The following is a 24293-nucleotide window of genomic DNA, read 5'->3' on the forward strand; positions in this document are numbered from 1 at the left end:
GAGTGCGCTGATGTTGGGAGGCATGGACTCAGAAATTGACTTAACACATTATAAGGAGGGGATGTTATGTGAATTTCCCTTATGGAATTTGGGTAATGAAGAGAGAAAAGAGGTGTCACTGTGAAAGTGTGCTCACAGAGAGGACTATAGCCACCTCCTTACCTGGGAGTAAGCCCCACTGAACTTACCAAGGGTTACTTCTGAGTTCACATCTATAGGGTTACATTGTAAAGCATTTGTATTTAAAACATATATGATGGTTCTTTGTAAAGCAAATGTGTGTTTAAACATTTTACTGGATATCTTAATGCACAGTAGAATGATCTTACGTCTTCCACATCCATGGAAATTTAATTGGGGTGGTAGAATGTAAGAGGTGTGCCCAAAGACAAGCTCATATCCAGTGAGGGTACAATCTCTGTACCCGTGTACACAAATAGTTGAGATGTACAAATACAATAAGTGTACGTTGTAACTCTCCAATGGCCTTACTTCACCCCCGAAGGCACACTCTGCCATTTGTCTCTTTAGACAGTTTCCCAAACAAACACTCATTCACACAAGCTTTTGTATGTACAGGAAACACCTTGTACTCAGTGTAATATGTGAGCTTGAGTTTGAATTCATTGGGCTGGATCAGGAAAGGAGCAAGAGGAATTCTGCCTGAGCAATAGGGTTTCCCTACCTGCCTACACAATAGCCCTCTCTGTCCCTAGAGGTCACTCCTGAAGGTTAAGGGATGGAGAAATCAGAATAATTTAGTAGAGCTTCCTTTTGTGAGTACAAGACTCTTTGTGTATAGAAGGAGAATAAAAAGCAATCATGCAAAATTATTTAATCTACTGTAGTTCTCACAAAACAACTATATTAATATCTAGTCATATATGTATCTGTGTCCATTGACTCATATATCTATCTATAGTGGCATACATAAATAGGAGTACACATTTAAGCACATATGGCAAAAGGAATATTGCACTGACTGATGAAATCTTTTACAATGTAATATAAAAATTCAATTTAGCAACTGTCTTTTGAAAGTACTTCAATAACACTACTTTCTTGCTGCTAGTGAATGAGGGGATGGGTGAAATATAAGATATTTTTGTGTAATATTTTCAGTGTTATCACTTGATCACGTCCTCTGCAATAACACATTTTTAACAAGGAAAATATGTCTTTGGAATATAAATGTTGTTATTGCCATTTTAGGTGGAGGTCTTTTGTGAAACAAAAATATTTTCTGCTTGCATCAGGATTCCAGGTTGGCCTTCAGCAAGTGTGATACAGTGAATCGGTAAAAGCATCCTTTGGTGAGAAAGCTTATCCCTGTACAGCTTCACGCTGCATAGGAAAGAGGGTGAGAGTGTTATAAATAGGGTGCTTCTCATGCATAGTGATTTCTCTCCATGCTTCTGCAGATGTGCAAAATCAAGATTTAGAGGGCTCAGCTGATGCTTGGCAGGTTTTTTTTTTAAAAAAATTGCCACCCCCTTTTCTTCACTGCTCTTGATGTACTGACGCCTCTGCTTGTTCTGATGGCTGATTCAGATCACTTATTTCATCAGCCTCACACATGTGATGTTGATGTAGGTGCAGGGAGGCAGGATTCTGTGATGCCAGCAAACAGGAGATGGAAACAGCCAATGAAAGGTGTCTCTCAGGGAGTTCTGGCTGCTGGGGAGAGAATAAAAGAAAGCAAATTCTCGATTAGCTTCTACCTCTCTCTGAGCAGTTTGATAGACAAATTCAAAAGCACGCTTCTTTAAAAAAGAAAAGGCTTTTTGTTTTGTTTAAAAAACGAGAGATTCAAGCCATCTGAGGATTAGTCCACCTGCAAAGGAGTAGCAGGGCTGGGCAATGGAGGACTGTAATGCCCCTGATTTTTCAGCTTACATGCTTTAATTGTGTCTTGTGTTAAGACTATGAGGAAATTAAAGACCATTTTCAGAGCTGGCTGCATTATAGACAATTATATGAGATGTATAAGGAAGACAATAAAAAAGGGTTTTAGCTACATGATCTCTAGATTTCAGGAAGGAGGTTATAGAAGAAGAAGCGAAGCTGCTGAAAAAAGCATATAGTATTCTGCTAGAATGGGAAACAAAGGATGAGGAGGTTAAATCAGTTATGATCAAATTGGCACAAGATATAGGACATAATATACAATTTGAGGACTGGGAAAAGTTGTGGAAGGTGGATTTGAAATTTACAGATTGTTCTCTCTTGAAATAAAATTATATGAAAATGATGTATAGATGGTACACCAGTACAAATGGCAAAAATGTACAAAACCGGGTCAAATACATGTTGGAAATGTAATGACCGCTCCCCGCTTAAAACGGGGGGCGCCCTTTGCGTGGGCGCGTGCAGCCCCTAGACCTGGAGCGGCCCCAACAGCATAGGCTTGGCTTTGCCTTCCCTCAGGTGTGATACCTGGAGGTCTCCGCCTACCTCAGTCAGTTGTCCAATCCCACCTGGGGGAAGCGTTGCCAAGGAGACCAGGCCAGGTAGGGGAGGGATTACCTGCCCACACAATAGAGGGAGGATCTTACCTAGGAATCCTCACTTGGCTCCAGAGCTTCTCCCACCCTACCCACCCTCAGTTAATGTCTTATTTTGCAGGTTAACTTTTCTTCACAGGTTTTTGCAGGTTAACTTTTCTTCACAGGTATGCGGGCGCTGCTACGTTAAGGTCGCTGTTAAAGGGCCGGGAAGGAATTTCCCTGCATTGGCAGGTTTCGCCTTTCCCGTAGCAAAACGTCACAACTTTGGCGGTATCAGGCCTTGGGCGGAATCCTTTTGTCCATCTTCCTCTTGCGGCGGCGATACCAGGGTTCCCCGTTAAAGGGGTTTTATGAAGGGAGGCTTTGGCCGTACACCGAAAGGTTGTCATTGCTCTCCCCTGCGGCGGCGGCGTTACGGGGGCGGCCATCTCTGCTTGAACATATGTTCTCCAGAGCCGGCCCATCCCCCCCCACACACTGGATAACCCTGATGCTCCCTAGGTCCCCGGCTGGGGACCGGGGAGGGAGAACGCCCAATGCCTGAGCCAAGGTCTACCCACATTTGAAATTTAATAAAGTTGTGGCCAATTTAATCCCATAGCACGTTGTCTTGAGTCGTTATTCCACATGACGGGGGGACCGTGCAGGATCTGGGGACTCCGCCTGCCCACGCAAAGAAAAAGAAGGTACTTTGTACCATATGTGGTGGGAATGTAAAGAAGTTAATTATTTTGGGGAGATGATATATAATGAATTGAAAAAAAAATGTTTAAAATGACATTTGTAAAGAAGCCAGAAGCATTTTTGTTAGGGATTTTAGGACGAGACAAGCCAAGAAAAACAAAGAACTTATTTATGTACACAACAACAGTGGCAAGAGTCTTCTTAGCACAAGGATGGAAGAATGAGGAAATCCCAACAAAAGAACTATGGCAAGAAAAACTGACGAGCTATGCGGAGTTGGCAAAGTTGACACATAAATTACGTGAGAAGGACAATTGTGACTTTAAGGAAGAATGGGAACTTTTTACAAACTATCTAAAAAAACAACAAAAAGATTTGGACTCCTTGCCAGGTTTTGAATAAACATCCACAAATTTATTAGTAGAATAGATGACAGATAAAGCAATGATATGTACCATTTTTAACATGAAGAGAATGATATGTACAAACAAATCAGAGAGGGGAGCTGAGGGAAGTCCTTAGGAGGTGGGAGAGGGAGGGAAGGGGTGGAATAAAAAGGGGAGGAATGTAATTGGGTTATTTTGATTGATAATTTGTTTTGCTAAAATTGTTTAATAAAAAATATATTTAAACATAATAATAATAATAATAATAATAATAATAATAATAATAATAATTGTGTCTTGCGTTCTTCCTGAACTATTGACAAAATGATTAAAGGGGAATGTTATCTCCCCACCTCATCTCTCTGACTTGGAAGTATGAGAAACAAGTAATACAAATTTTGCAGGCATCCTTTCCCTCTTTTCCCACATCCAGGCTACCTGGGTTTATTTCATTTGCCCTCATTGGTAATATATTTAAACTGCAGACTACAAGGGAGGTACGGATGCTGACTGAGGAGAGGTGTGGGTCGATTTGCTAGCAGTGTATTTTAAGCGCCAGTGAAAACAAGATACTTGCAAACACCACCAATTAACCTGTAACATTAAGCACATAATTTAAAAAAAGATGCAGTGGAAGGTGTTTGTGTATGATAGGCTATCACTATTATCTCCTAGGAAAAATACGGATAATAGCAAAATATTCCATGTGTACTTAAAATCCCAGTTTTACATAATCCTTAATTACAGGAGATTTGCATTGCTTGCCAAAACTGGTAATCTTAATTATTTTCAAAAAGCTTTTCCCTTCAGCTCATGTTTGACTATAACTTTGAATGTGGCATCTGTGTGAAAATATACACAACATGGAGTTGGTTTTATCATTAATGGATCAATAGAACAGTTTAGACTATGCAGAAGCATCAAACACATTGGCAAAAGCTGACTGGTGAAGCATCTCAGATTTGAAAGGCCTGCCTGAAGGATATGGTTTTTCAAAGACACTTGGAAGGCAACAGGGATGACTCATGCTGAACCTCTCTTGGAAAGCCATTCCACGGGGCAGGGTCTACTAAAGGGGGGAACTTGGGTGTAGAACATCTACCTCACTGCAGAAGGTCCCAGGTTCAACCCTTGACATCTCTAGGTAGGGCTGGGAATGTTCTGACACATCTGCATCTGAAACCTTGGAGAGCTCCTACCAGTCAGCGTAGACAATAATGAGCTAAATGTCCCAATGGTCTGACATGGTATATAAGGCAGCTAGCTCTGTTCCTAAAGGCTTGGTCCTTGGTAAAGGACAGCTGGACCTCAGAAACTGACCTTTTGATGGGATATATGGAGCGCTGTCCAGTTCCAGTCCAGCTTAAAGACAAAGAAGACTAAGACAGGAAAGCAAGAGATCTTGAAAGTGCACTTCAGTTGCACTCAGATAGCAGACTGAGTAGGCACACAGCTCATTTGGTCACTGTGAGATGTATTATATTTCTGATTAAATGATAACAAACATTTCTAAGTTTCTGTTTGTTGGTTGGTTTGTTTCTAAGTTTCTGTTTGTTTGTTTGTTTGTTTTTGTTTGTTTATTTGTTTGATATCCTGCCTTTCTCCCAGTGCAGGACCCCAGGCAGTTCACAACATGAATTATAAGTATATGCAGCTAGAAAATACACCAATCAGTTATAAATATTAAAATAAACACAGGCAGATAAGTTAGAATAATAAAAAGAGCCTTGAATCAAACCAATTTAAAACAACAACAACAAGGAGAAGAAAATAGGAAACAAGCAACAATAAAAGACCCTGGCTGCAGCAGAAAGTTAGTGGTCAAAGGTTTATCTTTGGCTGACGGGGAGAGGGGACCAGCCTAGAAGGGACAATCTGGGAGCAACCGCTGAGAAGGCTCTCTCATCTTCTTACCAAATGTGCCTGTTAGGGTGGGTGCGGGGGGGACAACAAGGGAAAGGCCCCACTGAAGATCTCAAAGCTAGGGCAGACTCATAAAGTGGTATATGTTCACAAACCTTTAGTCTTCTTGTTTGGTGATTGATTTCCTGCTTTTGGGAGGTGCAGAAGTGGTGACCCTAGGAATGCGAGAAGCAAGAGCAACCATATATTAGAAATGTTGGAATTGTCATCCTGTTTCTCTGAGGTTAAAGGCCACCTCATAAATTGCCCTCCCCACCCCCTCAACGAATGTGGATATTAATCTTCATCTAGGGGAAAAATGTGACAATGGGATCCTGAATGTTCATCGTTGTCTGAAAATCTAAAGCTTTCTTAGGATCATAGGAAGCTGCCTCCCACTGTGTCAGACCACTGACACCTTAGCTAAGTGTTGTCTCCGCTGGTCGCCAGCAGCTCAACAGGGTTTCAGACAGGGGATTCTCTCAGTCCTATCTGAAGGTGCATATTTACAACTGTGACAGTAAAACACAGCTGCAGAATATTGCAGTTGGTACAGTTTTCTCACTGTGACAATTGCACAAGAAAGGAAGACCCAGAAGCAAGGGGGTGCCATTGTTTTCTTTAACCCATGCGTAAGACGGGCAAACACTTGCCTTTGTCAAATGATTAAAGAAAGAGTCTGCAACTTGCATGTTTGTCAACATAAACAAAATCAAATGATTGCTCAGCGGGAAGGAGCCCCAGGAAATCCAAAGATTTATTTTTATTTTTTTTACTAATTAGGAAAATAATACTGTCTGCTTAATGATTACTTTGCACTGGCTGCTATCAAGCAATGGCAGAATGGCACTTTCCATCCGGTGTCATGGAACAACGGACAAACTTTGACAAATCTTCTGGTATCATTTTTACAACAAGGAAAAGAAATTTAGTCTAGAAGGTTAAAGCAAAGTTGACTTTTCTATCCCATTTCCACCTGTAAAGTTTAGTTTAAAAATTACTATGCTAATAAGCACCACTCATGAATTTCCATTAGCTTCTTGTCCACTCTTAGGAATTTAAAATGATTTGCAAGAATGTAGGTAGATCACCTTCCATACTCCCTCCCCTTCTGGAGAATGCGATTACTCATTTTATTTTATTTTATTTATAAGATTTCTTACATGAGTCAAGAAACAAAAAGGTAGACCAGCAGGAGTTGGCTGTAACTCTAACTCTGACACTGATTGCTAGAGCTGTATCTTCTTGTCAGTTCATGTTTAAATATAACTTCTGTTTTAATTTTCTGTGGTGGCGTTGTGTCGTGCACTTAAGCCACAAATAAAGTCAAAACAAATATTATTTATGTAAGCAAAGCATGCCCAACAACTGTGGCATCATTCAGTAATTTCTTCCAGGCCAAGTCTAATCTGGTTGCCTTTTTTTCTGACTGAGCCAACCCTGTCACTAGGCAGAGTGAGATGGCCACCTCAGGAGACAGATGCTAGGATGGGAATGTGGACTATGCCCCTTCCCCGGTAATCTAGTGTGGAAGTGAGGTGCTCAAGTTCTCTCTGTGGACTTAGACCTCTCAAGTTATCTAGGGGTAAAAAGAATCTTTGTCAAGATATAGTGAATCTAAGTATGACAGGTTTCTGTGGGTTGAAGAAAACTGAAAGGGTAAACAAATTAAGATCATTTAAAGTTATCCTCACCTCTTTTCAGCAACCAGCTATATTTAACAATCCTTGTAGCTAAAAGAGGGATTTTGAAAAGGCTGCTTAAGCATGAAAAGTGTGTGATTGATAAAGGCACAGATCACTATCACCTTTGAACAAGCATGTGAGCTTTGCCCAGTACATAATGGGATTTGCTAGTGCTCCATTCTATAGCACTGATGTTGAAAGGGAGGGGGAAATTAAGAAGCATTAAAAAGATATGGCATTTTGAATTTTCTAGTTGTCCTGCTTTCTGGTAGATACTGCTTTTTAAATAAACTGACTTATTTATGTTAAGTCTCAGAAACCTTAAAGTTATTGGGGGCAGGCAGGCAGGCAGGCAATCTTTTCAGATTATTCTCTTCTTTTGCTCTTCTCTAAACCTCCTGACAAATTCACTATCATAAATAAATGGGACCCCTCCCCACAATAACTTTAGCATGGTAAGGGGAAGGACTTGGTTTACTCAGTCTATTGATCTTTGGCAGGCAAGCAGCCTGATAAGCAGCAATGACTCTCTGTCAGTTTTATGTATGTTTATTTACAAGAAAAACACATCCAGAGAACGTCTTTCCGCCTGCTCATATTAACAGTAGTTGATCAGTCTGAATCATCGTCCCTCCCCTCAACAGGAAGGACGCCAAAATCCCACCTTCCTTCTCCTTCCCTTTCGTTGTTCTCTGAGCTTCTCCAGTTTCCAAGTACAGGGACTGAATGCCTGGCCTGCCTCCTCAGAAGACACAGCCTCAGACTCTGGCTTATCTGCTGGCTGCCTGGCAATGCTCTGGCTACCTTCCATCTCTCCCTCTCCTTGGGAGCTAACAGTGTCTTCCTTTTCTAGACTCTGACAGCCAGCTCTCATCTGCAGAGTCAGCCCCTTGCTCGCTTATCTCAATTTTTGAGGCCGACTTTTCCGCTGCACCCTGGGGGGGGGGGCAATGTTCCTGACACCCAGCATGGTAAGCCAAACCATGGTTTAGTGGGGCCACCTCAATGTGTGGGCTCTCATAGAAGAGCTTGCAGCTGCTTTGCTCCTCTCCACTCCTTGGCTTCAGAATAAAACTTGGCTACAGCTCACAGTTAGGGAGCTTTTCAGATTCTAATTCCAGTGGAGCAGAGCAAGATGGAAAAGTAAACTACAACATTTCATTAAATTCCAACACAAATAAACAGCAACATTGACCATTGCCTATTCATTAGATTTAATTAGAAATAAATTAGGTCATGTTGTACGAATTAAAATTCTGTAGAATAGTTTCAGAATAAACCTTTTTAAAATAATAATAATGATGAATGAATTAACTTCCTCTAGTGTAGGATTACTTTTTATATACTCAGTTTTTGAGGTTGTTTCCAGTTTGGCATTGTCAGGAATGTATGTATCATTAGATGCTTATAGACATTTGCAGCAGTCGAGTTTATCAAGTAATTTGCAGTCCTGTTTCAACATTAAACTGTTGTTGTTTTTTTATAAAAAATCCACACAGTCATGTTTAACTATATATGGATGTACTTTCTCACAAAAGGTACATTTCTAAACTATGTTCCATCAAAGTATGCATTTCTAAAAGTATTCTATCATAAAATAGATATATTTAAAGTATATGCATTTTTTATGCTTTTGAGTTCAGAATGGCAGCACAAGATTCAGAGAAGTGAGAAATCAACAAAATGAAGGCATTTTTATTTACTCAGTGATATGGAAGGTGCAGATCAGGCCAGTTCATATGGATTTGCAAAAAAAATGAATTTTTCAAGCAACCCTACTTAGGTTTCATCATCACAGTAAAAGTGTTTGCAAATACTCTATGCTATAACCTCAAAATATTCATCAAAATGGCTGTGATTCTGCATTGCAGGAAGTTGGACTAGATGATCCTTTGTGTCACTTATAACGCCACAATTCTATGATTCTATGATATTCCAAAAAACAGTTCAAACATATTGCTTGAAACCATAGGTCATTTCAATGTTAAAAAACACAATAAAACAGATGGAACAGATATAATGCAACAAATGTGTTGAGAAAGAAAGCAGAAATAATCATAGATCAATGAAAAAAATAATCAAAATCTGGGAGTTGAACCTTCAGATGGTAAAGTTGCCAACTCTAGCTAAGGCAGCTGTTTACCTCGATTTAAATCTCCATCAGGCCATTTTCTGATTTCACCATTGAACATAGCTAAACATACAAAACTAAAATTGAAATAATGGAGACAATCAGGCTTCTCCAGTAGTATATTTTACATTTGCCTTGTAAAATTTGGCTTGTGTGTTGGCTTTCAATATGTTCTGGGAGCTGAGTTGCTAATGTAAGTCATCATAATTGGGCATAGAAGCCACTGTCATTGTGAAATGTTGCAATGAAAAACATGTAGACAGAGCCTTCAATGCATACAGATACCTTTTCTCCACCCATAGTAACTGATGGATGCTTCTGAAGTTTTTGTATATATACATATCCTACCGTAGAAATTGTATAAATAGTACTACTGAAGAAAATCTCTTCAAAAAGAGAAATAGATTCTGTTTTAGCCTTGCTTAAACAAGGCTAGATGGGCGCACAAACCCCACAGTCTGTCAAGACTGGCCCATTCGGGCAGGGGTACCTTTACCTTTACCTTTAAACATGTTAGAATGTATTGACAAGGTCTCTGTATTTCATTCAGAGCATCATTGCTCCTGCAGGCATCTTGGGATGTTTGCAGTTGTTTGGGTGAAAATTACAGAACAGATGCCATTTTCTAGAGGGTGAAAACCACTTCTTTGATATTCTAGTTACACAAGAGTGTTTGTATTTAAATGCAAGCTAAACACAATGAAGAGTGTTAGTGCAATAAATGTTTTAAATACAATAGAAGAAGTTGTGCAAGTGTAAGTCCAAATGATTTAAGATGAGAATGTACTCTTCAGAAAGGATTGCAGCTTTCATATTTTGGTGTTTTATCCAAGGCCACATCTGCATTACACATTTAATGCTGCATAATGACACTATAAACAATCATGGCTTCCCCCAAAGAGGCCTAGGAATTACAGTTCGCTGAAGGTACTGTGAGTTGTTGGGAGACCCCCTCACAGAACTACAATTCCCAGAGTTCCCTGGGAAGAGGGATTGATTGTAAAGCCAGTCTGAGAAGTAAAGCAGTATGGTACTGCTTTAAATGGACTTTGGGCTCATTCATACTTCTGTTTGTGGCATAATTTCTAGGCACAGATCCATGATTTCCAGACACAGACCAGAGAGGTTTAAAAAAACAACAACAAACAAACAACCCCCCCAAAAAACAAAAATCCTGCCACTTCCCCAAATATTTGGGTTTTCAGCAGATTGACGTTTGTTCCAATTCAGCAATAGAGAGCAGGTTTTCCCAGGGAATATGGCAGGCAGGGAAAAAACAATCTGCTCAGATCTGCATCTGCAAGTCACAGACCTAGAAATCACATCATAAACAGAAGTGTGGATGAGCTCTTAGAGCGGGGAGGGATTAAAATGACATGTAGTTTAACTCAGTGGTACATGGCCATGCCATCTATCCATCACACCTCCACTGCTCTAGATTTCATTGCACCACAAAATGAAAATGTGTAGACCAGAAACGCTGCCTTCACAGCACCTTTGAACGTTCTGTAGAAATTAATGAATCTTCCACATTAAGTGTTCAGAATGAAGGTGACTGTATCAAGTGACAGTATATGGAGCATTATAGCTTCCTCACGGAAAGTTGGGCTTGTGAAATAATGTATGTAATGGAAATTGGTAACTGAATTTTAATAAACATTCATTCCCAGAAGGACTTGTGTGTACTGTAAATATACAACGCTACTTATCAAAGCAACATTCCTTTTGAACTGAAGAAATGTTAATTAGTATTATTTTTGTTTCCCCATCATTTTCTCTTTTTAATCCAAATAATTCATTACGTTCAAAGCAAAGCTGAATGTGTATTGTCCTTGTTTTCTTTCTGAAAAGTCATTTTTCAGATTGCCAAACTCCCTAGCTGTCAGTGTTTACACATTTTACGAAACATATTTTCATTTTTTTTTAAAAAAAATGTGTTAGGGAGGCATAGCACACTGCATTAGAATTATAACATTTTTGTGACCTGACTGATATTTTCAGCAGCCCTAAGGCTGGATCCTTCTTTCAAATGAAAACTTTAGCCCCCTTACATGTGCAGCACAGACAGGACAGTGGGGGTGTACCTCTGACCCTACATGTGAGGTCATGTGGTAGCTACATGCAGGCTTTCTCCATCTTCTGGGACCTTGATCATGCAACAGTCCAGAATGCGAGGAAAGCCTATGTGCATAGAGGTCTATATGTGTAGGCTTTCTCTGTGCATAAAATGGGGTCATCAAGGATGAGGCCAGCAGTATCATACAACCTCAGGAAGGGGCCAGAGCTGTATCCCTGCAACCCTATTCTGTGTCTTGTTATGGAATCTTCTATGAGGGCCACACTGAGTTACCGGTAAGTACTGAGAATATTTGTAAAACATTTCCCTTGATGTGTTTGTCTTGATGCTCAAATGGCACTCTGAGAGACACTGTGGAACTTGTGTCTCATAGGGATAAGGGTTGTTCATGCTGAAATCCCTAATAATTTTTTATTGATGTCCATCAGAGCAGTAGCACATAAGGTCAGATCTCATTGACTCATAAATAGCCCTACATCTGCACACTGTATTTGTAATAATTTCTATAGCACTTTTTGGTGTATAAAAGTACCTTCATATTCTCTTGTCTCATTGATCTTTTCAGCAGCTCTGTGATGAATCAAGCTGCTGAGAAATGCTTTTCGCAAAACAACTCAACGACTTTCCTTACTGAGCAGGTATTTAATGCTAGATCTCCAACATCGAAACTCACCACCAAACTAAAGTGGTGTTTAATATGTTTTCTGGGGTCCTTACAACATCTCTACTCAGTCCATCTGTCAAACACACACTTCAGTATTTCCACTGAAGGAAGAAGGTGCTTATTGTTCTGAATGCTGATACATTTACCATATATTTGAGTTAAGTTATAGAAACCTGGTTTTTAAACATTGTTTATTGAATCCTATGCCTATAAGGCACTGTGCCCCCCAAATTATTTTTTATTGTGGGGAGGGGGCATTGTGTGAGATCACGGCAACCCAAATGACCTTCATGCTCGCTAGTTAAAAATGATAAGATGGCATCCCAGATTTTGGCTTCAAAGTGTTAGAGGGTATGTTAAACCTTTATATTGTGTTTGGAGTGTGGTGACCAAATCAGTTTGTGTTCTTCATGATCAGTGGATAAAAGTGGTTTGATAATAAAACATCCTCTTCTCATTATCACCACCATAAGAGACACCTTAAAGTAATTATTCTGTTCGAAGCAAGGCAGCACAACCTTTTCCCTTTTAATTCCCCATGGATGTGTGAAGTATCCTAGTGCCAATCGACATGGCTTGGCCTTGGTCATCCTTCGGACAGAGCAGCTCTCCAGTTCTCACCAATGAGGCCTCGTTTCCCAGTTTTGACTCATACAGGAGGGCAAGCAGGCAACAAAACCATTACCTGCCTTACTACTTCACAGCAAACAAAGAGGAGATAAAAACTTTAGAGCGCGATTGCTTTCAAAATGTTACTTCTCAGACAGACTCCCCTACCACTGTCAAATGTGAAAACAAGTTAAAAGCTTGTGTTAAATGGTTTGTGACTAATACACTGCCCCTTTAAATAACTGAGCTTAAAACCATTCGAATGAGCAATATTACCTGTCAGATGGAACTACAGTTTTCAATTTCATTGCACCTGGAGTAAAACCCATTACTTTTTTGTGAAATGCCATTTCATTTGTCCTCTCAGCATCACCACCAGCAACAGCAGCAAGCAAAAACTATGAAGTTTGCATTTAATTAGCCAGGCCTGTATCCTTCCAGCGCATCTCCAGATGTAAAGCATCTCAACCAAACTGGGAAGCGCAAGAGATAAGCAGCAATATGGCCTCTCCCCAACTTTCTTCCTTCCCTCTTCATAGCTGCCCCTGCAGTCTGTGGAGGGGTTCAGGCCAGATTGCTTTGGCTCATGTCCTGTGGATTACTTCAGTGGTGAGCACTCTTTGGGGAAAGAATGGTGCCTGCCAATATCTGTAAACACTACCAGACAACTTCTGTTAAATCAGAAGTAGCTGCTGCCTCTGTGTGCCTGTGTCTCTCTGCCTTTGTCTCCTACGTGTTTTGGTTTGCAGCCATTAATAGCTTGGCCTCCACAAAGCGGTAGCAAAGGGGAGTGTGTCAGAGCAGCGGGCCAAAATTAAATTACCGCAACCTCGCGCTTTGCATTAAAGCCTCCACTAAGTGATGGAAGCTGGTAATTGTCCCAATTTTCGTTAAAGACAATGGCCCTCCATGCAACTGGCTACATTCAGTTAATTCATGCTGTCAGCTTTCCTTTATTGGCTGCGGGGAATGCAGTATTGATTCCTGAACTTAGCGGCAGCACAAAGAACCACTAGTGCATGGTCAAAATGCAGCAATAAAAAGAGCCTGGCAGCTTGAGGAAAAGCCGCCATTCCGCTGCAGAAACAAGGTCAATTAAAGGACAGTGCAGCACAATATAAATAGCATCGCCATTCCTCTTCAGCCAGGATGATATCACGCTGGCAAGATGACAGTAAATAAAAGAGAAGCTAATGCAGAATAATATAAAGGAATCTGATGTAATTTAATTTCAAGTCTTCCACCATTTTGAAAATGCTAGCAATAGCAAAATACATTTCCCTCTTTAAGTAAGCGTTAGCGATTTCTTCCTAAAGTAATCTTTCTGTAATAAAAACTGAGTGTAAATTAGCTCACGGCATTAGTCACATGTCAAGTGGTAGATGTTCTGTTTGGAAAGGAAGAAGCTGCAGCTGTGATGCCTCATGACTGCTAGATGCTTGGTTTTTATTACCTGTTTTGAGTTCCCTTTCAGTATCAGATTATTTTAATAATGAAACAATAATAAGTAATTTTAGCTAATGGGATTCACATGATGCAACATGGCGCTGTGGTCATTTGCATTAATATAAAATATATTGCTTGTTGCCAGTTGGCAATTACATTTTAAAATATATCATATGCTGGTAAAGAGTCTCTCTCTCTCTCTCTCCCTCCCTCTCTCTCTCTCTGTGTGTGTAAAAGTGTGTAAGTGTAAGCAAGTGTGTTTAAGTGTAAAATAGCTTGCTATTGGATCCTTTGCATCCAAGCGACCTCCATCATTATGAAAAAGGACATACACCTCACCTTTCCTCTGTTCAGAACCGATAGGAGGGTGGGTATCCAATCTTAGCATCCAATGAAATGTGAGGATGTTTGAGGGAGGTTGTTCATTGTAGGAGAGACTGAACCAGTGCAAACAGGATCTAAACAGGAAGAGCAAGCACTTTCTGGTACATTGTGGATTTTTGAGACAGTATTTACTGAGACATTTTGTGCACACCATAGCAGGTACTAGAGGGGAGTGGGCTGGCGGATATGAGGATGTGAGTTGGGATGGCAGTCCAGGAGGTGTATATTTTAATAACAACATGCAAGGCTGTGCTTGCATCTGAAAGAAGATGAAAGCAACCTGGACTTGGGAAAGAAAAAGGGAAAGAATTTTATTTTCTGAAAATTCAAGAGAAGCACAGATTCAGTGTAGTGCTAAGGAGATAATTCTATCAGCAGAAGCATTTCTGCTTGCCTGACAAAATGATCTTCCCTCTGCTCTAGGGTTCTCCTAAGCCTCCAGAACAGATTTGGAGAGGGTATGTAGGGGAAGAGAGAGAGGGGAAATTCCTCTTCTGCTATCAGGAATCCTTGCATGGGCTTGTCCTAATCAAGGGAAGTAATAGTACCACTCCATTCTGCCTTGGTCAGACCATACATGGAGTACCGTGTCCAGTTCTGGGTGCCACAACTTACAAGAAAGGAAATTCCGACTAAACATTAGGAAGAACTTTCTGACAGTAAGAGCTGTTCGGCGATGGAATGGATTCCCTCAGAAGATGGCAGACCCTCGTTCCTTGGAGGTTATAAAGGTCATCTGTCAGGGATGTTTCATTTAAATTATTGTATTGCAGGGGTTGGACTAACAACTCTCAGGATCCCTTCCAACTCTACATTTCTATGATTCTATTAATATGGTATGGCCCAGAATAAAGATAGGAGCAAAATCTTGCTCCAGAACAGAAGGAAGGGAATCTTAAAGTCCTCCTACAAAGTAACCTTAAATTATTTGGATCCCAGCTGTAAAGCAATCTTTTGGGCTTCTCCCTCTCCACTGTTTATTTTCCAGAACAATGCTAATTTATTTGGGGTTCTGGGTTGTTGTTTTTAACAAGATTTTTTTTTAACCTTCCTAATTGCTTCTGTTCTTGAAGCCTTGCCTTCCATCCAGACAGTAATCTTGAAGCCACTTATGAGATGGTACTGGAGGGATGAATGGCTAACATCACAATTAAAACCATTACTTCAGAAAAAAATGAATGAAACGAAGTCTTCAGATGTAATACCAGGGGCAAGAAAATATACAAGCTAAAATTACTAACCCAGATGGAAACAATGACAGCAAGGCATTTACTTGTTTCAGTCAGAGATTTCAAAAGCAATGGGATATGCCAGATTTCTCCTGTTCAAGTGAAGACCCCAGGTGCTGTTTGATTCCTCCAAGGTACCCTTGAGATGAAACCAAAGGGTGAAGATATGCTCAGATACTTCAGAGCAATGAGGCTGATCTGAATGTGCGTTCATTGTTCTCAGTGCAAATGTGTCTATCTTTAAGTTTGTATGCTCACAAAAATGGGAGATTAGTAGCTTTCTAGTAGAGATTTTGCATGTAAGAGGTTCCAGGTTTAAACCCAGCACCTCTGGCACAGGTGAAGTTCAGCAAATGTGAAGCAGAAGACAGCTGTGCACCTTGCTGACTGAATTGCCACAACTCAACTAGAAGCCATCAGAAAACAATAGTGCAAATGATATGATACAGGCATGCACAATCATGCAGTGTTTTTAATGTTTTTCTCTTATTTAGTATAGGCCAGGGGTGGAGAATCTGTAGCTTTCCAGGTGCTGTTAAACTATTATTCATTGATCGAGAAAAATATTTGTATACTACTGTATCATATATCACAACGGTATGCAACAATATGAAAACATAAAGCCAAATAATAAAATAATAAAAAGTTAAAAGCAAGTTAAAAGCAAAAAGAAATTAAAAACAAACACCAAGAGACCATTTTGGGGGATGTACTCGTATCTATCTATCTATCTATCTATCTATCTATCTCTATCTATCTATCTATCTATCTATCTATCTATCATCTATCTATCTCTATCTATCTATCATCTATCTATCTATCATCTATCTATCTATCTATCTATCTATCTATCTATCTATCTATCTATCATCTATCTATCTATCATCTATCATCTATCTATCTATCTAGCTATCTAGCTATCTAGCTATCTAGCTATCTAGCTATCTAGCTATCTAGCTATCTATCCATCCATCCCTGACTTGCCCAATGTATGGTCATCATCATCATTTGGACTACAACTCACATCATCCCTGAGCATTGGCCATGCTGGCTCTGACTCAGTGATATGATCTGAGTTCTTCTTATACATTACCTCCCTCTTCCCCACTCTCCTCTCTCACTCACTCCCTGCCCTATACTTCACCCACTTCACCTTATTTGAAAACTGCAGTCAGCAAGGCAAAGGAAACTAGGACATGTTCCTCTTCACATACATATGTGGTGGAGCATGGGCAGGCAGCCAGGATTTTGGAGAGACTCTTCCTCAGAGTGTATAGCAATGGCAGCACCATCTGCTACATGTGAAAGTGTTGCCCTCCCTCCCTAGCTCCTCACTTGCAGGTAGATCAATTTCTAATACTTGGTCAAAAAAGACGAAGGAATCTGCTCATAATGAGAATGGGGTGGTGTATTTGATCTTGTGGCCACATCACCCTTGTGAAATATGTCAGATAAGTGGCACATTTATTTATTCACTTATTCTTTAGGTCATTTCCAATCTGCAGCACAGGGCAGCTTCACGTAGTAAATCATTAAAATGATAAAATCATGGCCTGACACTAAAAATACAGCAGGGCAGCAACAATAAATACCTAAGCAGATGGGAGGCCCTCCTGATGTAAAACTAACCACAGATTAAATGCCTCGATAAACAAAAACATTTCCAACTGGTGCTTAAATATCAAATACCGCCTGGAAAGGAGTTTGAAAAGCAGGGTGACGCTACCAAAAACACCCTGCCTTTTGCAGGAATAGACTGAAGCGTCAGTTTTAGTTTCTTTCAGTTTCTCATTTTTCCATATCTTAAATTCCATTCTCCATATTTCCACAGCAATTTTCTAAAAAAAGAGAAATCCGCATGAAAATTCACCAACTTCTTAATACACATTTTTTTGAATGCAGTTTTGGAAGCAATTTCTCATTCAGTTGATTGGAGGTACTGAAAAGTCTCTTGTGTGGCATGTCCCAAGAGCCAACTGCCATCTGATTGCCAGCACTTGTGAACAAGGTTTCCCAAGCAAAGACAATCAACTGATTTTTCAAGGCTTTCAAGTAGCGCTGCATGCAGGGCTTCACCAGTGCCAACAACCAGCCGATTGCTGGCAAGGGTGAAGCCCTCATTGTGAGATTAAGGGACTGAGAAATGGCCCCACTCATGTGCCAAACATGACTCAAGGGTGTGCGGAGATAAGGATCTGACCCCCGGGCCAAATCCAGTTCCCCACACCTACTATGTGACAACAGTACACTGAAGGTATAATATTTCTCATTTAAGGAAGTATGTAATATTCTAAAGTTTGTTCTGGAAGTTACTTGTAAAAATGGGTTTACTGAGATTATATGTGTGAGAAGTCAGGATTTGAGACTAAAATATGACTCAATGAATAGATTTAGACAGGTTGACTAGTTTCTCCCAAGGCATTCTTCTATTAATATCCCGTGATTCACTCTTTGAATACTGTCTGGAACTCACCGAATTTAAACAAGTATTTTGCCTTAATTTGAAAATTATCACCATAATCAACCACTGAGATGATGTAAAGTGAACTATCGTACCACAGATCCTTAATGTTAACAATGTTTTATCTCAGATTCAGTGGTTATACATAACCAAGTTATCTAAATGGTGCCAACTAAGACCCATAATGTGTCTGTGATGTGACATAGCTATGGATTCCAGCTCTGCTACTGGGTGCAATCCATGAAATTAATGAGTCCTTTCACAGGGATTTTTGTCCCCTGTGGATTGTGCCAATTTCAATGCCATACCTACAGAAAAGCTAAGAAGCTTTTGAGAAGGAGCATTTATTGGACCACATACAGAAAGTGCATCAAATTTCTTCACTTTGACTAAGTTCATATTTTTTGAGAAAAACAAAATGGGACTCAGAGGTAGATGAGACCACTACTCATGAGCTTTGCTGGCTCCCTAGCCTCCTGCAACCTCTCAAAACTGGCTCCTGAGCATTGAGGAACCCTCTGGAATGGTGTATTATGATGTATCTTAAAGGGCAACAGGACAGGGGAATTAGGAGAATGAGTGCCTTGCACTGGTGGAACTGTGTTTGTGGTCATGGATCCAAGTCACAGGCATGAGGAACCTGTGGCCCTCCAGATGTTGTTGGACTCCAACTCCTATTTTCCTTGATCATTGGCCATGCTGGCTAGGGCTGATGGGAGTTGGAACCCAACAACATCTGGAAGGCCACAGGTTCCTCACCCCTTCTGCAGAAAGTGATGATCCGTTTATTTCTTTTAAAAAAACAATCATTCATGTTAGTACGAGCAATATAACTGCAAAAGTCAAGAATTCAGAGGAACATACAAATTTGGTGACTACTGATGTGGACACATAATAAACTGTGCCATTAACCCAACTCCCACCCTACAAGCTCATGACTGCTGCCACCAATATCTGAGATCATGAACAGCTTTGAAAGCTAATGACCACCCACAATATCTTGTTTTACTTAGTAAATAAGGACTGTACTTCATAATATCTTTTGAGTAGGACAAGAAATTATCCCTACTTAGATGGGTGGCCTGAGACTTTTTGGTATCTGAGTCGAACCACAAAATGTCCTTCCAATGAGGAAAGAAAGGGTGAGTGAAGATGTAAATCAGGAACAAGGGATCTATGTTGGAATCTGCTGTCCCTGTGGATCCTGCTTCCTGAGGCGGTTGCTGTCCCCACCTCAGGCAGTGGTGGACACTCTAGTGTGAAAAGACAAACTTGGTTCCCTCCATGCAATTCCACGCTTCTCTTCTCAGAGCCATTCCTTTTGATGCCACGTTTGTCATTGCCCCACAACACCATTTAACAACAAGCCATCTAGAATTCTGAGTAGCAGTAACATGCCCATTAAACTGAGGAGAAGGCAACTGTGCGTCATATTACCTGCTAAGATGCTAGCCAAAATGAAATCTTCCTCAACTTATCCAAATCCTCAAAATCAATTTCTCTTCAATTAAGCCAGCTGTTCTCCCTATTCCACAAAGAATAAGAACCTTAGTTTCCCTTCCTATCCAATGCATTTGGATCAGGGCCTGTCCAATGCATTTGGATCAGAGACAGACTGAAGCAGCCACTTTTGGCATAGGTGCCCCACTCGCCTCTGCCAGCACTGCCAGGGTTGCACGGCAACAGCTTCCTGCGACCCCAGTAAACGAGACTTCAGCATAGGCAGGCATAGGGGAGACAAGGGAGGCACCTTCCCATTTTACCTCAGGTGGTGAAACATGATTGGACACCCCTGATCTGGATCTTCTCTGGTCTGTTTCTTAAGGAAGAGGGACTTGGACAATACGGTGTTGCTGCACGGGAACAGCCAGCCACCATCAGACTGCTTCTACCATCTTTCCTTTTCTTTTCTTTGTTAAAGAGAAAGAGATGTTTTCAGGGTTCTGTTACATGTGCTTCATGTAATGGGAAGTTGGGCCTTGAAATACATGACCACTAATAAGCAGAACAAATCCATTAAATTAATTTTCACTGAGAACTCGCAACAGCCATCAGATAGCAATGACCTTACTAAATCTCCTCTGGATCAATTTTAACTGCATCAAGAACTTCCATGTCTACATGCTCACTTTTCCTTTTTTCCATATCAGAGTCTTCTTCCTTCTGCCTTCTATCAGGCTGGTAAGAGCGATTAGTCAGATTTTCTCATAATGTGATAAATAAGCAGGGCTCACAAAGAGATGAAGTGATAGGATTGATCTGTACAGCAAAATAAGAAAATTTCAAAAGAGAAGCAAGCAGCTCACCTTCTCCATTAGATTTTGCAAATAGGATGTCCCTGTGCCAAAGATTTCCCAGGGCCACACTTCTGTATTTACATTTTTGTGTCATATCTACTGATTTGTTTTACCTCGTGTCTTGTACTGTGATACTATTTCTGATTAATTATTTTAGTGAATTTCAATATAAGAACATGCAAACATACCAGAATAATCTTTCATCAAATAGCCCCTCCTGCCCCCTAACAATCCCTTGGTTGATATAAAATCTGTTTATTACAGTGGTACCTCGGGTTAAGAACTTAGTTTGTTCCAGAGGTCCGTTCTTAACCTGAAACGGTTCTTAACCTGAGGCAAGCTTTCCCTAATGGGGCCTCCTGCTGCCGCTGCGCTGCTGGCGCGCAAATTTCGTTCTTATCCTGGGGCAAAGTTCTTAACCTGGAACAACCACTTCCTGGTTAGCAGAGTTTGTAACCGGAAGTATCTGTAACCCGAAGCGTCTGTAACCTGAGGTACCACTGTACCTTTATATGTCCAACTGCAACGACCTCTTCTCCATCTGGTAAGATTGTAGTGACAGCAGCCTTAATTCTTGAAGTTTGGGTAAGCATTTTTAATTTTACTTCGTTTTTACTATTTTTCACTGTCTCTTCAGGTTTTTAGACTGTAAGGGTGGGGGAATGTGGAATTCATGAGAGCATATTTTAAATCTCTAGCCTGGCATCCTGGCTCATCTGTGTTGGATTTTATTTTGTTTTTATAATTCTATGGTAAACCATGGATGGGGCATCTGTGGCATGTGAGTAATCTTGGAGGTCCAATCTGGACCACGAGGCCATTTCCCTCGATCCATACCAACCTCTCAATCAGCTTGTGTCACTTGTGGCACCAGTCAGTGGATGGAAGAGTGGGGTTCAGTTCTGCCTCAGCTACAAGGGTCTGTTCTTGAACAGGTACTCACAGCCAAGGCAAAAGGACTTAACCTACCTGTCTGTCAGCTGACAAGTGGGAGGTTAAGTACTGCTCACTTTGGCTATGTGTGCTCTTCCTTACTGGGAACAGGTGCACAAAACCAAAGGAAGCACCCTTTTTATTTATTTATTTGCAAGCATTGTCTGCAAATGGGAAAAGTCTTGCTTGAGGCCAAAGCTTGCAAAAGGCAAACTTCTTTCTCCAATTTGACATGATGGAGAGAGAAGAAAGAAGCACTTTGCTAGTCCCTGTGCTCAGGGCTTCCCAAAGTGCTGAGCACAGGACTGATAATGCCCTTTGCACTGTGGTTAGAGACTGCCTTGTTATGGAGTGGTATTTAAATGTACATAATGAAATAAATAAATGGATCAAATTGCAATTCTTTGCCCAATTTCCTCCACATAGCTTTTGCAGAATTAACAGCAAGCAAGCCATCGTTTCTCTGTTTTTGTTGCATATAGTAATGCAATGATGGTAGTTTTCACTTGCTTAAAAGAGGTGTTGGGCTGTCACCTAATAGCCTGTGAAACTAAGAGGACTGCATGATAAATGGAAAGGTTAGGAAAGTGGAAAGCTCCCTGTTCAACTGGCAACAGTAGTTTTGAAAATGAGCTAAGCTGTCATCTCCTAGCCAATAGAAAATTGCAGAATATAACACTTGTTTTACAAAAAATAAAAGTTGGGCAAATGTCCATTTACATGGAGGCCTCTAATTGAATAAATCAAATGAGTTGAAATTTCCATTTCCATTATGTTAACTTAACCCTAAAGAGAAACACCTAATGCCTGCCAACACTTGAGAGCTAAGGTCCTCTTTGGTGATGGCATGTTCATGTTAACCTCTATAATTTTATCTTCCACCCATGTAAAAACTCACAACTTGCATAAAAGAACATCAAACTGAGTTTCCAAACCAAGTAATACCCCAATTGATCAAGTACCTACTGCCATACTTAAACTGTGCATCTAGAAGCAATGAATGAATGTTCAACTTATATTTATGAAATGCCAATTCTGCATAATTAGATAAAGCAAATACCTATTGACCTATTCATTAAACTGTGAATCTAAGTAAATAAAATGTTATTTACTCATTAATTCCAAGAAACAGCCAGAAATAGCTACCAGTTATTATGCTTTTGATGATTCTAATCTCATGTACATTGCAAATGGATAGTAGGAATAATGACAGCGATAGAGACATTAGAATATAGGTTGGATTCTTTGTTGTGTATATTTATCTTGATGGAAGCAATAAACTGTACTCAACCCATTATTATTATTATTATTATTATTATTATTATTATTATGACAGTGCAAGTGTTAATTACTTAATAGTAGTAACATATCCCTCAATAGTCCTGATTTGACTGGGACATCTCAGAATTACAGTAGCCACCCTGACTTCTGACTGGATGTCCCATTTTTGGTGCTGAGCTCTCATGCGAGTCAGCTGGCTCCCGTGAGAGGAAGTGAGGGGGGGGGGATAGCTGAAGGCTTGTTTTCAGCTATATTTTTGTCTTATCAGGTGTCTGTCTCCAGCTGGAGCACTTTCACATTGTCATCTGCAGCTACAGCCATTGAGAAGCACATTCGTGTTTGAGCAGCCAGGTGGGCCCGAGACAGTGGGCTACAGTACGGGGGCTGGGTAGCAGGATCATGAACCAGTGCATGCCGCTGCCCATGTTGTTATTTGTTCACCTGGCCAGCAATGACACTGGCTTGCTGAAGGAGAAAGTGTTCAGTTTCCTGGCTACCTGGAATTTTCAGCTGATTACCTATGTTGGTCTGCTGATAAGTTGGTGCAGTCACACATTGTTTGTTTAGAAAGGGGACCCGAGGGGGATTAATAGGACACATAAAAGGTTGGTAGAGAGGTGAGGCTGGCTTTGCATGGACTGGCGAGAGACTAGTGGATCCAGTGATGACTTCTGTCTGTGGAATGGGAAGGAAGGAGATTCTCCCTGCCTTCTGTCAGTAGATGAGCACCATTTTATACAGCACAATTAATGTAAGTGGCTAGAAAGAACGGCAGGACTGTGCCAAACCTTTTCCAGCACTCTCTTGTTTTTGATGTGCAAGCTGGCAGATCCAAAGAGACGCTTCCTCCCTTTCCTGCTATGAACACATGCCGAAACAGTTCCAAGTATAATCATGCAGCTAGAGAGGATGCTTTAAAATAGGTATAATGTCCAGGAGCAGCATTTCACATCAGTATGAGATGGGTATTAGTTACACCATTTGGCTACTATGGCATAATTGTTTGCTTCATTCAGGAAAGGCAGGCTAGAAGAACAATGGCACGTTAGTGGAACCTAAACTAAGAGATGTCCTTTAATTAGCACCATCTTGCAATTAATTAATTAATTAAAAAGTATACCCCACCTGATTATTTTTTTAAAAAACTCCAAGCAGTTTACAAAGAGAATAAAACAATTACTGGTAAAAACAACAACAACCCCATTTAAACTATTTAAAACATTTAAAAAATTAAAATCGCTAATAAGCTAAAAACAGAATAAAATAGCCCTCACTATTCTAAATACCTCTTTTCAGTTCATTGCATAAAATGCTTCAGTACTTCTCTAATTTAAATGGATATAAAATATTATGTATGCAGTAGGCCTGCTATATTTATCCTTTTGTGATTTGAATCTCCTGATTATCCACATTCAGTGTTTCCCCTACGTAGCCACATTTGAATCAAACCTTTCATAGAGGTCACCTTTTTCAGTCTAAATTTTCTATTTTGAAATAATAACTCCTTCCTCTCCCCCCCCCCCACTTCCACACAAGATTGTAGGATCTCTCTCTCTCTCTCTCTCTCTCTCTCTCTCTCTCTCTCTCTCTCTCCCCCTCCCACCCACCACTTCCCCA

The 24293-nt window shown here is 40.4% G+C and overlaps 1 long non-coding RNA gene across 2 annotated transcripts in view; it reads right to left on the bottom strand.

The window, feature by feature from the left end:
- Positions 1-839: 839 nt before the first annotated feature.
- The window catches only part of LOC309538493, a 257452-nt gene continuing 233998 nt past the window's right edge, over positions 840-24293 (bottom strand). For both annotated transcript variants that reach the window (XR_014222230.1, XR_014222231.1), the window contains exons 5-6: positions 5596-5655; positions 840-1677 (exon numbers count right to left, since the gene is read on the bottom strand). This is a non-coding gene — a long non-coding RNA (uncharacterized lncRNA). The remainder of the gene's footprint in view (positions 1678-5595; positions 5656-24293) is intronic.

This window comes from Podarcis vaucheri, assembly GCF_965113315.1.
Source record: "Podarcis vaucheri genome assembly, chromosome: 8".
NCBI lineage: Eukaryota > Metazoa > Chordata > Lepidosauria > Squamata > Lacertidae > Podarcis > Podarcis vaucheri.